This window comes from Rhipicephalus sanguineus, chromosome 1 (genome assembly GCF_013339695.2).
Source record: "Rhipicephalus sanguineus isolate Rsan-2018 chromosome 1, BIME_Rsan_1.4, whole genome shotgun sequence".
Taxonomy (NCBI): Eukaryota; Metazoa; Arthropoda; class Arachnida; order Ixodida; family Ixodidae; genus Rhipicephalus; species Rhipicephalus sanguineus.
Window position 1 is genome coordinate 134,977,119 of NC_051176.1, and position 16,582 is coordinate 134,993,700.

At 45.9% G+C, this 16,582-nt stretch overlaps 2 non-coding genes across 2 annotated transcripts; both read right to left on the reverse strand.

Moving 5' to 3' along the window:
- Positions 1-275: 275 nt before the first annotated feature.
- Trnap-cgg (transfer RNA proline (anticodon CGG)) lies at positions 276-347 on the reverse strand. The gene has a single exon. It is a non-coding gene; the product is annotated as a tRNA-Pro (tRNA).
- Positions 348-16,183: 15,836 nt separating this feature from the next.
- Positions 16,184-16,255, reverse strand: Trnap-ugg (transfer RNA proline (anticodon UGG)). Its single transcript has one exon. It is a non-coding gene; the product is annotated as a tRNA-Pro (tRNA).
- Between the last annotated feature and the right edge of the window lie 327 nt (positions 16,256-16,582).

A 16,582-nucleotide genomic window follows, 5' to 3' on the forward strand; every position in this document is an offset into this window, starting at 1 on the left:
GTCTACATTCGCTTTTCGTAATGCGAAAAGTGACCGATAATGCGCAAAAAGGCACGTCCGATGGTTTCATTGTCGCTCGCAAGTGCCCCGTTGCAATAAGCCATATCAATATGATTACGGCGTCCTTCCGCTTTTTCCAGGCCAACGAGCCGACGATGCCGGACACCACGAGCAGTTGTCTAATAAAATGGAATGCTGCAGAAATGAATTTCACAAAATAAAAGTGCAATGAATACGTACCAATGATCACATGTCATCCTCAGATGTAAAAAAAGGGGCTCGTCCGGGATTTGAACTCGGGACCTCTCGCACCCGAAGCGAGAATCATACCCCTAGACCAACGAGCCACACAGGCAGTAGCCTGAATAAATCTTACGCTTTCAATAAATTCTGATACAGGTTGCAGCGACATTGGCACGGTAGTAGTGTCAGACAGCAGCAATGAATCAATAAAATTTAGTTGATTAAATATTGCTTAATATCCCAATGTTTTTTTTCTTCCATGGGAATTCGTGGAAACAAGGAGTTCTCAATTTATAAATACACAGCAAAAGTACGAAATTTGTATTCGCTCCGCTAAAAGTTTCTCCTTCACCCTAGAAGAGCACGCACCAAACAATAAGAGCACTTAAATGCTCTTGCTTGACACAAACCTCCTACGCTCCCATACCATTGCAAACCAAGTCAAGATGCATTTAGGAAGCATTTAATTATTTACTTGCCACGATGCTTCCGCAGCTATATGGCGCTATGTTACTAAACAAGTGAGCGACTGGTCAGTTTCGATGAGGGTGTAATGCATGAACGCCCGTGTGCATTGACTAGGCCACGTTAAAGGGCACGACTTGGTAAAAATTAATCCGGAGTGCCCCACTACGGTGTGCCTCAAAATTGTATTGGGGTTTTGGCACGTAAAACCTCAGCAATTATTATTATGCCTCTGCGCAGTCATTTTCGAGCCCAATAGTCTCAAAAAATACAACAAATTTTATATTCTCATGTCCACACACGGAGACTTCAGACAGCGTTAAACTAGCAATGCGCTAGGCACAGAAAAAAAATACGTCATACATAATCACACGAGTGAATTGATAATGAGATCAAGCATGCATTACTCGCCGATGACAAATACAGGAAAGGATTTTAAAAAGCTACGCCATATCTACAAACATCACTGACAATGCACAGTCACAAGTATTCTGCCACGTGCAACCACAGTCATTTAATATTAGGACTCTGGCGTAACGTTGCCTGAAATATCATATTGTTCTGCAGCTGCTAAGCACGCGATCGTAGGTTAGCGGCAGCTGCATGCATTCCGATGGGTGCGGAACACAGATAAGCTCATGTTTTTTGGTCTGGGTACACGCTGGAAAACTCAAGCTGGTCAAATTTAATATTGAGCCTTTCGTTACAGCATCCCTCATAACTGCGTAGATTTGCAATGTGCAAACCTACAATTTAATTTTTATTTCATTATTTAAGATGAGAAACAACAAAACAGCAAGCAGACGCACCAACGCTTCGGCAGAAGAATAATATCGTCCTGGAGTACTTAGAATGATGACGGGTAGGCGCTAAGTGGCGATGACATTTGATTCCTTTTCTTACATTTTCAGATTCCATAGAAGATTTATGGACTCGTGGGGTCATGTCACACGTCACTGTTGGTTAGACGGGAAACATAGCACGTAGAAAAGCCACATAGCGTCGGTAACTGCGAAGCCTAGTTTGTTCCCACCTCTTGGGGTTGTAAATTTGTTGCTGTCGCGGCGATCTGCCTTCAGCGGTAGAGGCAAACCAAGTTCTTTCTTCGATGCAAATCATCTCGATGTATAGCAAATACGGATCTGCACAGTAAATCTGGATATAGAGCAGTTTTGCTTCAAACTACAACAAACACTTCAGGGGATTGAACGGCCGCGACATATCTCCTCATTTCGTGGAAGTATTCCACCACGAGGTGTTGAAAGAGCGAACTGCTGATACCGCTCTTTCACTATCGCCCTGCTGCTGTTGCAAAATGAAAGATGGACGGCCGCTGTGACAGCTCCTTTTCTTGCTATTCCCCAGCTTTTGGAAGGTGGCAAGTGCAAATCAGCAATGTAGAATGTTCAACGAACTGGACATCGAGTTTTTAGAGAGTTTAGCTTCGGCATGATACTTCGTACGCTCGTCTCACAGCGCATGAGCTTCGCATACTACCACGGAAAATTGGGAGTGCTTGCCTATGACATTCCGTACTAGTTACTCCGAAGAATTCCCATTCCGAGAGATGGAAATTCCCTATGTCGGGCATTTTTCCCGGCATAATACGAAAAAAAAAAATCCCAGCATGTTTCCCTGCACAGTGGTAGTAACACGCGCGCCTACACGCACACACGGCGGCGTACCAACTTGTTCGCGTGTGTGTGTGTGCGGGGGGGGGGGGGGGGGGGAGGGTGCCAGGACACCGGCTTCCTGGCACCCCCCCCCCCCCCACACACACACGCGAACAAGATCACACGTTCGTAATACATTGGCTGGCTGTAAATAATATATATATATGAAGGAAAGAAGCGTTAATTCTAAGGGGTTGTTTTTCTTTGTTATACACATTATTAATGAGCACCAACAGACAATAATGCCAAGGAAAGTATAGGGGATGTTATTAGTAGCAAATGTGAGGTAAATCTGAAGAAAGAAAAGTGGACGAAAAGATAACTTGCCGCGGGTAGGGACCGAACCTGCGACCTTCGAATGACGCGTCCGATGCTCTACCAACTGAGATACCGCTGCGGCCATCCCCCCGTCCACTTTATAGGGTATATATGTACATTTAAACGTGGGAGCGTCAGTCAGCGCCGCCAGTAGCCATGACGGCGAGTGTGGAACACTCTTTTTTTTCTGCCTGTTGGTGTCACGTAGCACGTGAACTTTATACGAGCTGGCAGCTGACGAATAATCCCTCTCATACTACCTGAAAGCATCAAGTCTGCCATAACGAGACCCTCGCTATGAATGAAGGAAAGAAGTGTTCATCCTAAGGGCTCGCTTTTCTTTGTTATACACAATATTAATGAGCATATATATATATATATATATATATATATATATATATATATATATATATATATATATATATATATATATATATATATATATATATATGTGTGTGTGTGTGTGTGTGTGTGTGTGTGTGTGTGTGTGTGTGTGTCATACATATACGTGTTATGCATGTAATAGTATTGCAAGCAATATTTTTAGTGCATTACCCACACAATGTTATGCATAAATACAATTATGTCGATGGCGGCCTCCACAGTAGTATTGATTTGTATCATTCAATGGAATTTATTTAAAGTTTAGAAGCTGCTCACTATTGTGTTTTTTAATGTAGGTAGCAGTGGCTGCACCTTTTTTTTCCCTTAATTAGTGTTAGATTTTCTTGCAGATATTCAGGGTTGCGTATCTTATATTTTGTCTTGTTTGCTCCTAGTCGAAATGGTGTTTGTAGCGCATTGTTGTTATTATTGTTAACTTATCAGCCACTAGTTCTTTTTAAGTAAGACTGTGTGGTATTAGAGGCGTAGTACATTCTTTATACTCATCGTATTTGTATTTGGGACTTTGCTTGGAGCGTGCGAACTTCATAGTAGAAAACAACGCAATACAGACCAAACAGGACCTGTTTGGTCTTTCTTGTCTTCCTTGTATTGCCCTGTTTTCTACTTTGCTTGGAAGGCCCTCGGGCTCCTCCAAGGAAATACGCCTATGCAAACGGTGTTCGCCCAAATTGTCATTGAAAAAAAAAATATGGGTGATTGTAACGTTAAACTACACCGCATTGTTTCCTTCTGCGTAGGTCGTTAGCTGTTTATGACTGGTCGATACTTTCTGGGTCATGCACGCAGTACCTGCTCGTAACGCGATGCAACAAATGACCCCAAGATGATCCATTGCACAATGGCCCCTCATGCACGACTACATGAAAAATAAGAGAACACACTATTTTATATGCGGCATATTTTCAGTCATTATAGTTCTTCGCCATTTGTCAAAATTTTTCGGTGTGCCTTAAAATCGCGTTCCTGTTACGCGACCTCACAAATCTGTGAAATGTCGCGGTGTTAAAAGGACGTGTGCGCACTACACAGCGCATCGCTATGCTGAGCAATACGTAAACATTTTTTGGAATAGCCGGACAATGTCTCATTCTCAATGAAATTTAAAGGGACACTAAAGGCAAATAACAATTTATGTCAGAGTGAAAGCTCTATGTATCACAACGTCTAAAACGGCAATAATATCAAGAGCAGTGCCCTACTTAGCGAAAAATTAAGCTAAATGTATCACACGATGAGCGCCACGAGTGGGACATTTTGGAAGTGGTCCCGATGACGTGAGAGAGTCTGACTACAATTAATCACTAGTAATTAAACTAGCTGCAATAAAAAAAGAACCTTCCGTGCATCAAGAGACGTAATAAAATGCTGCTTATTCGTTTCTCTTTGATTCATGGAAAAAAAGAACCTCTTTGGCGTTGCCATGGGGAACGGCGCGCGTGGTTCAAAAGTTCCGTTTTCACAGAACTGCGCTTCCCCCGGCGCCCTGCTTCTTTCACGCGGTCGCGTCTCAGTGGTAGTTTCGGTATCGCGTACTGCCGCGTATGTTTTTCACGCTCTTGAAAGCTCTGACAAAGAGTTCGGCAAAATGCCGCACGCATGTGATGTTGCCGGATGCCCGAATGGTGCACGCCGCCATGCAGTGCACGCCGCCGCGCAATAAAGGCGGGCAACGTTGGGCACGGCCACAGTGACGTGAGAAAGACCGCTTTTAGGCGGGTGATTTGACGTGCGCTAACGCGATGCGGACCACTAAAACGTGATTTTATTTAAAAATAAACACTTCCTTGGCACAAAAGTACCACTACGAGGTTTCTGGACTTCTGTTTCAACAATCAACGTCGACTTAATATTTGCCTTTAGTGGCTGCCCGCCGATCACGTTGTCAGCGACTACTTATAGCAGTCGACGAGATGGACTCATATGAGTATAATACATATTTTCAGTTGTAGTATAACGATGTTGAGCTGCTTGTGCGCGTGTACGACTCTGTGAACTCATCCTTGCTGAGAGAGAGGAAGGTGGGGAAGGAGAGAAATAAACAGCGCTGCGCGTGTGTGCATCTTTGCCGTCCGAGTTGTATTTTGCCCTGTACAAGTCAATTCGAGATTACTGAAGACCAACTAGCCCGGCTGTCAATTCAGTCTCCTTAGTCCAGGGAACCGTGGACCGTTACCATTGCCTGGTCCGGTAGATCAAGTTGTGGGACAAGCTTGAAAGCTGGGCTTCCCAATGTACTCTAGTCCACTACCTTATTCCTCGCATTCACTCTTAGAAAGAAAGGTCGGCATATTCACTAACTAAATACTAACCGTTTACTTGTCACAAAATACACTAGCCTCTTAGTAAGTGAAGGTAGTAAAATGCAGGTTGGTGGAACTTGCTACCTAGTTAGTGAGTGAATAGTACAAGCCTAATGCCCAGTCCATTACTAAGTTGTTAGAAACCGCGCTAGCAATTTAGTAACCGTATTAACTCTTGCGGACTACAATAAGCCAATTAGAAGTTTACGCCTATTTTGTTTATATGTGCGTGTGCATTGTCATATCAAGATGATTCTACTGCAGAAGTATCTATAGGATAAAAAAAGTAAAGTGGCATTGTCCTCGTACATTAACTAATGGCCGCTGATTACTTCATGTAATTACCATGGTAGGTACGCATCACAGCAACATACATAGAGGCATGAATGGATCACTAACGAGAACACACACACGCAAGCGCACACACAGAATATCAGACCCTTACGTAGCCGATATCTACCCTAGCAGCGGCTTGAAGACTATTTATGCTCCTACTTTGGGATAGCACATCGTGTACTGGTTAGCAGCCATAAAATTTAGAAGAATAATTCATGTTTTCTACACATCATCGTGTGCCCTTATATTTGCTTATGTGTGTGCCATCACGTAGCACGAAACTTTAATTCCAAGCAATCAATAAAATTGCAGTTTGTTTAAATTTTGCTAAAGACCGTCACGATTACGGCAAAGTATACAGCGGCATCGACGAAAGATCTGGCAACGTGGGTGGCTTAGTAGTTACTTAGTTAAAAACACCAAGAAAGCTTCCCTGGTTAGTAACGGCAGAAGTTACGACCCTTACTAGCTGCTGGCTAGTAAAGGGATGCCGCGAAGGTAGTAAAATACGCTCGAAACTAGTAAATACATGCGTTTACTAACTATTTACTAACCTTTTCTCTAAGAGTGTGCGTTTACTAACTGTTTACTACCTTTTTTTAAGAGTGTTGTTCCAAGCCAGCCGCGATCGCTGCAACGTACACCATATGGTAAGCAAGGCCGACGTTTTAGATCTAAGAACGTTGGCAACGCGAAGTAGGTTCATCGGAAACTCAAGCGGAAACATTGTTTAGCTCCCCCAATGCGGCCCAACTAAAACACTCAATAGTTCCGCGCACTCATCGACTCATAGCAAATTGGATATCAAGCAGCGGTGATGCTATTCCTTTCCCATGAAAAAAAAAAAAAAAGAATTTGCTGAAACAGGAAGAGCGTTTGATCGGTCCACAAAAAGTTTACTGGTTCCTGCCCCGTATCGGCGTCGTCGATTATGTAAATTTCAGGCCAGGCAGAGCAAAATAAAATCATGACAGAGTGCTCTGACGTTGTTATAGAACCCCTACTCAGCGGAAACCTTCTCTGCAACGCTGTTGTGCAAAGCGCGAAAGCGTCGCATAAGGCGGCCTGCACCGCAGAGAACCTACAGTGCGTGGTCGTGAGACACGGGAGACAATCTCCCCAGCAGAAGCGCAGGACAAGTTTTATTATATAATTAAGTGATTGCTGTGTAGAAGTGAAGCTTTGCCTCAGTTGATGGCTTCCAGTGTGCAGCCGACAGTGACCACTGTCGAAAGTGGGGGGCTCCGCCCCCCTAACTTTCATCTGTGTGTGTGTGGGGGGGGGGAGGGGGCTAGCGCCCCACTTGCTCTCCCCCCCCCCGGTAGATACGCCTATGCACACACACACACACACACACACACGCACGCACGCGCACGCCCACACACGCACACACACATAATGTATGTGCTTGGCATGTGTAGGATGTGTTTACGACTATCATGACTAGCGCCTGCGCTTCTGCACAGCACAAAAGCATCGCCTTCGTAACTCATGTGCCGAAAGTACATTGCGCATACCTGGGTTTTGAGTTAACACCCAATGTTTACTAGAAATTGCCCCACATAATTATCAGAAACAAGTCTCAAGGGCTATGGTTTTTCCGTGCTGCATGCGCCAGAACCGATTGCAGAAGCCAAAACTGCAGTGACCACTATGTTTCGGTCATAATATAATTTCACCACTCCTGAAATTTCCTGCAGTATGGCAATGATTCCCTTTTGGCCACAACCACAGCTGAAAATTCGACGAAATAGGGAAAATTCCCTGCACGGAACATCACTGGTGCTTGCCTACAGTGCGTTCCGGAAGTGGCCGCCTGTTCCTTCGTTTCGTTTCGTTTTTTTTTTTTTTCAATAACCTTTCTTTTCGTTCCTCTTCTATCTTTCGAGCACTGAGTAGTTCGGTACTACGAGTTCATTTAGCGAGCGAAAAAAATAAATGCGACACTGGCAAACGCCCGATGCCTCGCGAGAGCACTTGAGATTATAAGGTCTCCTCTGCCAGGTCTCGAAGGTAGCGATACGTTGCGCAATTTCTGAGTGTAAACAAGTATACACCAAACCCTGACTGGCACGTTGTTGGGGACTCGCAGAGATCTTTACGTTCCGGGGGTGTATAAGATTGACTGCCCGCGATAGTGAACATCCATTCGCTTCCCTGGCACGCTCCGGCACGCTTTGGCCTCTGAGGCACCAATCCATAGGCCACCCTGTTATCTTCCGCTGCCGTTCGAGTGCCCTCAAGATGCTGCGCCACCTGCTTCACTATTTGCTATTTCGGGTGCTCTCCTGAGACCTCAGTGGTGTATTTATTTTAATATGCTACATGGTATACCAGGTCCAAATGACGCAGTAAACGTACGTGAGTTGTTCGAATTACCTTAAATTTACCGTGACTGCGCAACATCGTGGCAGCGTCTAAACAAACACAGTCCGTTAGTTTCGACTCGCGTACTTTCTCTCCGTCGTGACAGTGCCAACATCAGCCATGGTGTAGTTCCATCTCACGCAGAAAACAAAATACTAGCGTTGTTTTGTCGTTATTCTCACGTTTACTGAGTCATTACCAATCAATTTGAATTCTGCTGAGCCATTCACGTATTTGTAATTATTTACCTTAATTAAGGTATTGATACACTAATTGTTAATTAGCTAATTACCAGCTGAACACTCTCATGGTGCTTGCCGTCACTAAATATGGCCTTAATTGATACGTTACAATCTTCTTAAAATGAGCAGGTAAACAACTTTCATGAATCATGGGAGGGGGGGGGTAATTATTCCGCCCACCAGGGGCGGATTTTTTTCAGGGCGGGGAGGGGGGGGGGGGGTTCAGTTACTCTTTGCGTATGTTCGTGCATGTGTTTGTATGTGTGTATATATACACATGCAAAATTGAAACTTTTCAGAGGGGACTTTGCAAGCTTTCTGCACCTCACGTGGTTTGCAGCGCCTCCGGGATTAGGCCACCGTTGACCAAGCGACGATGTCATGCGATGACGTCACAAACTGTAGCCTTTTGTGACGTCATGATGACGACATCATCACGCGATGATGACTTTTGCATCACTTCGTGTTGACGCCGCCGCCGAAGGTCACTCTTCGTGTTTGATCAGGCATCTTTCGCATTCGGTGAGGACACAGAACGATATGCTTTGTTGAGGCGGTGTTTGCGGCTAAGCCGAGTCACAGGAACAGGATCAACGTCAAAAAAAGGCAAGGAATATTATGTTGACTTGCCGACATCGTTGACAAAATCGCACGCATGACGATTTCCTATTAGGTGCAATGTCGCGCGATCTGTTGGTGGCAGCCGGCGCCCTACTGTAATTGAATGGAAGACAGGGGCGATGATCACTGATCGCCGTTACCGTTGCAGAAAAAAAGGTAATACACATCACTTGTGCCATTACTCCATGGTCAGAAATTTCACTCAGCCGCGTCACGGTGGTCTAGTGGTTATGGCGCTCGACTGCTGACCCGAAGGTCGCGGGATCGAATCCCGGCCGCGGCGGCTGCATTTTCGATTCCGCGAAAATGTTTGAGGCCCGTGTACTTAGATTTAGGTGCACGTTAAAGAACGCCAGGTGGTCAAAATTTCCGGAGCCTTCCACTACGGCGTCCCTCATAATCATATCGTGGTTTCGGGACGGTAAACCCCAGATATTATTATTAGAAATTGGAATCACTGCGTCTTCGCTGCAGGACCTGTTATACAGCTCACATTTGTATTTCACGTGAAAGTTCTAGCCAAAACAACAATTTTACATGAAAGACTGATTTAACGAGAATACTTTGCACAAATGTGCCGGACCCCAGCAATATTATAGTGGCCTATGAAGTTGCCTGTAGAGTTACATGTGATGGCTTCTACCTCTGTGGCACATGGTAAAGCCATTTTTCTTACGGTGACATTAAACACCAGAACGAGATATCATTATAAAAGCTCTCCGCGGAGAAAAAGTCACTCAACTCCCAGCAAACTTACAGCAATTCTGACGGTGGGCTTCTACTAACAAGACAGATGCTCAGCATTTGTAGTCATAAAGAAGTTCTTAAACGGCTGAGTTCCGGAGAAAAAATATTTGAACACACACACCATTTTTTCCCCTTTAACCTGCATAATTGTCGCAAAAATAGCGAGTGTATATGTGAAGGTTTTCAAGGTCAGCGTCATTCGCTCAATAATTGAGTAATTATAGAAACGTATTCCGGCAGTTGTCTATAGAAAGAAGCAAATTTCATTTGAAAAAAAACAAACAAAGTTGATGATTTGCGCTAGAGTATTGCTGGTAGAACTTGCTAACAACTATAACTTGATGTAGAATTTAAGCAACAGCTGCATTTGAAAGCTGTTATCGGACAGCTTGCCTCGCTTCATAATACGTCCGCACCTGCGACAGCGCGCGCGTGCATTCACACGCCGATGCACGTAGTGTTCACATGATCACATTTAAAATCACGAGTATTATCTAGGTATCGACTGGGTTCGATTGGGTATCGCTTGGCAAACACAGCACCAAGTAGCTTAACAATTAAAATTTCTTGTTTTGTGTGTCTTTTTCTTTCTATTTCTTTCTTTCTCTCTCGTCTATTCTTTCTCTGCATTTCTGTCTTTTTTTATCTGTCTTCCCTTTCTCTCTTTCTCTCTCTCTTTCTTTCTGTGTCTCTGTACTCGTTCTCTCGCCCATATAGTTATTGCATCCCACGCCAGACTAATCGGCGCAGCGGGAGAGCGCACGCCGTACCCACGTGTTTAGGGAGGGAAGCAGAAGATGACGACGAGAGCGCGCGCCGGCATGATGATAATTGTTTATTGTCTACATCGCGAACCGGACAAATGGCAGACATAACAGCTCTTCTGTAAAGACTACCCCAGTATCGGCCGCACCCTCGATTTTCTGAGAAGGTTACAAGTGTTATGTGTGGTGTGGTGCGAGAATTCCGAAGCTTTTTTTTTTTTTTCCGAAACTTCTTACCGGTTGGTCGGATGTTCGAGGTCGATGAAAAATGTGCGCGACGGTGGTGCTCCCAAGAAGGAGCGCTCAGAAAAGCAGATGCGGAGAGGTGCGCTTTCCGAGGCAAGAAAAGCATGTTCCCGGAGATAGAAGACTCGTGTGTAAAGTGCATAACGGAGACGAGGAGCAACAGCTATGCGATTTTGACGGAAATTGTGCGCGTGAAACCTCTCGACATCGCACGAAACAGAGGTGGATACGGCGCTTCATGACGCGAAAGAACCTTTCTTTCTGCCGTCGCACAAAATGCGTCAGTGTCTTCCTCCAAACGAAATAAAAAGGAAAAAAAAAAGTCTGCTCTTTCCTTTCTTTCTTCATTCGCTTCTCCCAGTACAAGCGAGTATTGCAGTTCAATAAAGGCAGTTCAATAAAGGCAAACTATTTACGAGAAAAAAAAAGAATGTTGTATCTCTTTCTCCGTGTAATGGCCGCAACCGCGATTTGAACCCCAAATCTCGAAAAAAAAAAAAAACTGCTGCCATTACGCGAGTATATACCGTATGTGACGTGCATCCGCACCAAAATCCTGGGAATGATTCGAATACTGCATTCTTTCACGGTGACTCTACCGCAAGGCCTTTCCGCGCTGAAGATATTAGAAATAATATGGCTCACCTGGAACTGCTCCCTGATGCTGTCACCTTGGGCGCGTTCTTATATGAACCACGTTTGGGCGGTGATGTCTAGGAACCCGTTGTCTACCAGAAAGACGTTTGCATTTGGCGAAGTCAAAGTGAAAGAGAGCAAGTGACCCTACCCAGCCAGGCGGTGCGCAGGGTGGCATTCTGGCTTTACACCTTGCACGAGACGAAGACGTCCGCGCAGCTCCCACCAGTTGCGGAAGATATCTGATGTGTCCATGTCTGATTAGGCGGGCGAAGGTTCATCTCAGCGCCGCCCCTCCCCCCCCCTCCCTATTAAGTCAATGTATGGGGCAGACTTTGTGCCCCCCTCTTATGTGACGAGGGGAGCCGGCCGCCCCCCTGCGCACGCCTATGGATGTGGTGGTTGTACTGATGGCCCCTGGAAAGGCTCCGTTATGGTGGAACCATATGGGACATATTGGGGATATGCGTCGGCCAAAGAGCTGTTCTCCTTGCCGGCACTTTGGACACGACGACATCCGTTATTTACGGAGGTATACGAAATCGCAGGGCATACTAATAACAACGAAGTTATTCAAGCACACTTAATTCAAGAACAATTTCACTTCGATAATGACCATTCATGTATAGTACTCAGGGATTCAAACGCGACATCAAAATCTTTAGTATAATGACTTGTACGCGCAACTGCCCGAGATAACCACGTCATGTCGCGACGAATCTGGTCTCTAAAAATAATGTTGGCTCTGATCTGCGCGTTCGAGTCAAAATTCCGCCGATATCACCCGAACTGAAGATAGAAACGAAAACATGTCCATCACTTAGCCCTAAATTGTCCTATCTCAATCCGTGAGTACTGTACGTTCATAGTGCTTTTTAAGGTTTTCGAGCCGGTAGAGGTTTCAAGGTTTTCGAGCCTTTAGTAACGTTTGCTACCAATTATAGTCAGCCACTGTTTCTAGCGCTACTGTTAGTGGCATATTTGACAAGCATTCAGTAACTCATAGTTAGTAACTACGACACTATTTTAACACGAAAGTGTGTTATGCCGGGGTCCACCGGGCCAGCAAGGCACGCACCAACGGGAAGCACAACACAGTTTTCACGAGTAGAAGGCTGCCATGCCTGCCCAATAGCAATACGGATTGCGTCAATTGTACTTCTTAAAGGGGTCATGAAACACCCCTTGGGCTTGTTGAAAAAACACATCCTGTGGAAAGCTGACACGGCTATGAAGTGCTCTGCCAAATATTACAGTCGTGCGCGCCGCGTAAAGGCCACAAGCGGAGCGCGAAGTTGCCGTTTCCCCAGGCACCCTCTTTTCAAACAGAGGCCGGTTCTCACTCTCGTCGGTGGGCGAGGCGTCTGCACGTTGACGTCGCGGATTTGCCAGTTTACGTCGCAAGAGACATAACATGCTTATTGGCCGATAGGCTTCCCAAGCAACGCTTAGCGGCGCTGCTGCTCTTGACAGGCAGCGCCATCTCTGGCAGAAAAAGAGAAACTGGGGCGTGATCAGCGAGCGTTTTCCCTTCTCGCCACCGCGTTGCCGCTCGCTTCCGTGCACGTGCAGAGCTCTCGCGGTGCACTTGCGGCGTCTCACAATGTACCGCGTGCAGTGCGGCTTCAAAAGGATCTTCAAGCTTGACTGGCACTTCCGCAAAGCGAACTTGATAAAATGAGGAAGGCTCGTCAATCACGTTAACGGTGAAGAGCAGACGATCGACGACAACCACGCCCGACTCAAAGCGAAATGCATTTCCCAAGTCGCGATTACACCGTGTAGGACGTATACCTCGAGGTAAGTCTCATTCTGTCACGTTAAAGATGAATAATGGTCCACATGCACTCCGAAATGAAGCCGTACACGCTATCGATGTTCTGCGGCGTGGACTACGAATCATATGATTGCTGTTTTGATATGGCACGCTTACAGTAGCAGCCGTGTACTTTCGTGAACAAACGTTTGCGGCGTGCGAAAAAAAGATTATACGGCCATGGCACTGCTTCCTGAGAAGGTTAGAGTCAAGTCCTCCGTGCCGCTGGAGAATCACCCGCCGATTAAGACGCGAGGCAGCTAGCTGAGCTTCAACCACTGTGAAGCAAGATGAACTGCTCGCCTCGTTTTTTCGGCTCTCGCGTCATGCTTGCAGTCTCTTTTTATGATACCGACTTGACAGGCGTATAAAACCTGTTGCGTGAACGCGGCTAGAAAATCGCACAAAGTCAGAAGGTGGTTACTTCAAGGTTGCAATTGCAAAGCATGTATTAAGTGCCAGTTATATTTAGCGGCTTAAATATATATCACCCCAATAAAGTGACAAAAACAAAGCAAACCTGCAGAACGATGTCAAAGCTTGCTGAAAATGCACGGACGTCCGTTCCGGCGTGATAAAGCAGCCTTCCCGACGCGTGAAATGCAGGCGCCGAACTTCTGACAGTGTGCCGAGTTCAGTTGAATTCAACCAACCGCGCAACGCTAACGGTATAACGCGAATGTGAACGTTCAACAACGACGGGTAGGTCTCACGAGCACAGGGAATCAAAACACAAAGTTGCTTCACCTACAACCGTAACAGGACTTTAACAATGCGAGAAGACAGCGAGTAATCATTACTGTAGTCGCTGCGTGCATGCGCCCCGTTACTTACCGATTCAGGTAGTCGGAACGAACGAAAGCGATGAACTCAGACAGCCAAAATAGAAGGCGAGACAGCGCTGTCAGCTATCCACGCTTGCCGCCTTTATTTCTCGTGCGACACGCCCGGGAACCGATACAGTTTAACACGTGAATCGTGTGCCTTGTCTGCACTGTTGTGGCTGGCCACTAAACCGCAATACTTCGGACCACGCTTGCGCTTCCGCGGGGTCGCTTCTGCCATCGTGGAAATGCGCAGCTTCGCACAGCAAGCCTCTTGGTTCAACGTATCCAGCTGACGGCCTCCCAGTTACCCGCACCGAGAGAAGAACGCGTGCGCACGTGCGCTACCGCTGCCGTGAAAGGGGCTGAGTCGGCCGCGCGAAGGTTCAGAGCTTTCCGGCAGAGCCGCAGCGCGGCTGGCGCGGCGCTGTCGTCGCGCCGCAAACTTGAGCTTGGGTTCCCTATAGACGGTATCAAAATTGCGATAGCAGGAGCACGTGGTGTACCCCAAGAAACTTCCGGTCACCTCATTTTTAATTCTGCAACACCGAAGCGTAAAGCGTTTTTTAAAGATTTGTCAGAGTAAGGGAATACTCTTTTTCCAGTTTCACATAAAAGAAAGGCGCTTATAGTTAAACACTAACTCTTTTAGTGTTGTGTGTAGCTTAGAAGAATATTTAATTCAAATAGTTTGCTAGACACAGAGAGAAAAGTGTTGAAACTCTACGGGCTACTCGCCAAGGCTTTTGTTCCCCGCCAATTCTGCTAGCCTACGCCAGCGCAGGAAACCGGAAGCGATCCAGGGCCTGTGTTAGTAAACAGTGAAACCCTCTATAGCCGACGTATATCGAGAGCGGCGTTCGGATCAGATGCGCTTCTTGCCACGGGGTGCCGCCATTTGCCGGCGCCGCACTCCTCAGTACATGGTAGCCGCACTCGCGCACGCGAATCACAGCGGGAGAGCGATCGCGTCATGCATGACGCGCGCTGACGTAACTTCTTTCCCCCGTGCCATCCCTCCCTATGTAGCTTCCAGTGCGCTCGTCGGCACGAGAAAAGAGAGAAAGCGCTGAGAGCGTGCGCCAAACCCCCGTAACTCCGCTCATTCTTGACGGATTCGAGAAATTTTTGCGGCAATCGATTCGGGACGCAGTAAACTCCGATACTGAGGTCATTAGATCATTACTTGGAAAAGTGGTTCATGACCCCTTTAACGTCCAACACAACCGCAACTACTTAGGCACGCTCCACGTTCGTGTTATGAACGATTCCTATGAAAGAAGAATCAACATTTCTTTTTTCTAAGAGTGCAGTGCCAGACAGCGAGAATAATTAGTGGGAGTTTCAATAGCATTAAAGCGAACCGTTTGACAATGAACGAGAGCATATGGAAGGATTCGAGGATCAATTTCTGATCTTTCAAGTTCCCCCTTGATAAATATGTTCAAAATAATGTATGCATTCAATGAAATATTCCCTCGCCGGTCTCGCACTTATATCCATGTTGAGAACGCCTGTCCATCTCCTCCGCACACTAAATGCGAAGAACCAAAGGCATTGATATTTCGATGGGTCATCCCCTACGTTTACGAAGGGTGAAAAGCGGATGATAATTGGAATACGTGGCAACTCCTTCTTCAAGTTCCCTTGAAGGATGTCTTTGAGAAAGACTTCCCCAGTGTGGTCGAGAAACTTGTGCTCGACTTCCCCTGGTTTTCTGCACATGCAACAGTATTTGACCCTGCAACATATATGCCCTTAGATTTCGTTGAGGTGCGCCCTCCGGCACTACCGGTCCTACCGGAATGCGTTTCAAGTTTTTTAATGACCATTTCCTAGTCCGGTGCCGTACAAAAACGGTACAATGGTAAGCAAAGCTAGGTGATATTGTGTATATAAGGTCTTTGTGAAACTGATTTCGTGTGAAGGTACGTATGTATGGCAAATGAAAAGCGCACTATTGATCTATTACATACTGCAACAATTTCTCGCATGTTGCTCTATAATCTGCCTTTTCCAACCACGTATGAAGAAACGGTAAAACCGGGCACGTGACGAGTCGACGACGCTCGTCCAAAACCGGAATGTCTCTAAGTTGGTAATATCTTGGGCGGCTACGAAAAGAAGAAAAAAAAAACACTAATAAGCAGAAGTGGTCACAAAAAAAAAAAAAACGCGGGCTCGTCCGGGATTTGAACCCGGGACCTCTCGCACCCAAAGCGAGAATCATACCCCTAGACCAACGAGCCACGGACACCACGAGGTGTTGGGAATTTGCACACTTTCGCTATACATTGGCAGATTTAATACAGGATGTGGTGAACTTAAAACTAGACAGAAATAAGCATCTGGATCATAGACAAAGGAAAAAAGGCGGACAACTCAATTATTGGACTGAGAATGAATAAAGGCAACATTACATTTTTTTTGCATCGGCATCCGCGTCGAATTTCTCCATTCTTTGTTTGTTGCTTTTTACATTAGCTTAGCCTCTTAATTTTCTTTTTTCAAATGTTTATTTCGGTGAGAAACCAGACATCTCACATTATCATACACCCCGTTACAGAATCAAAGGC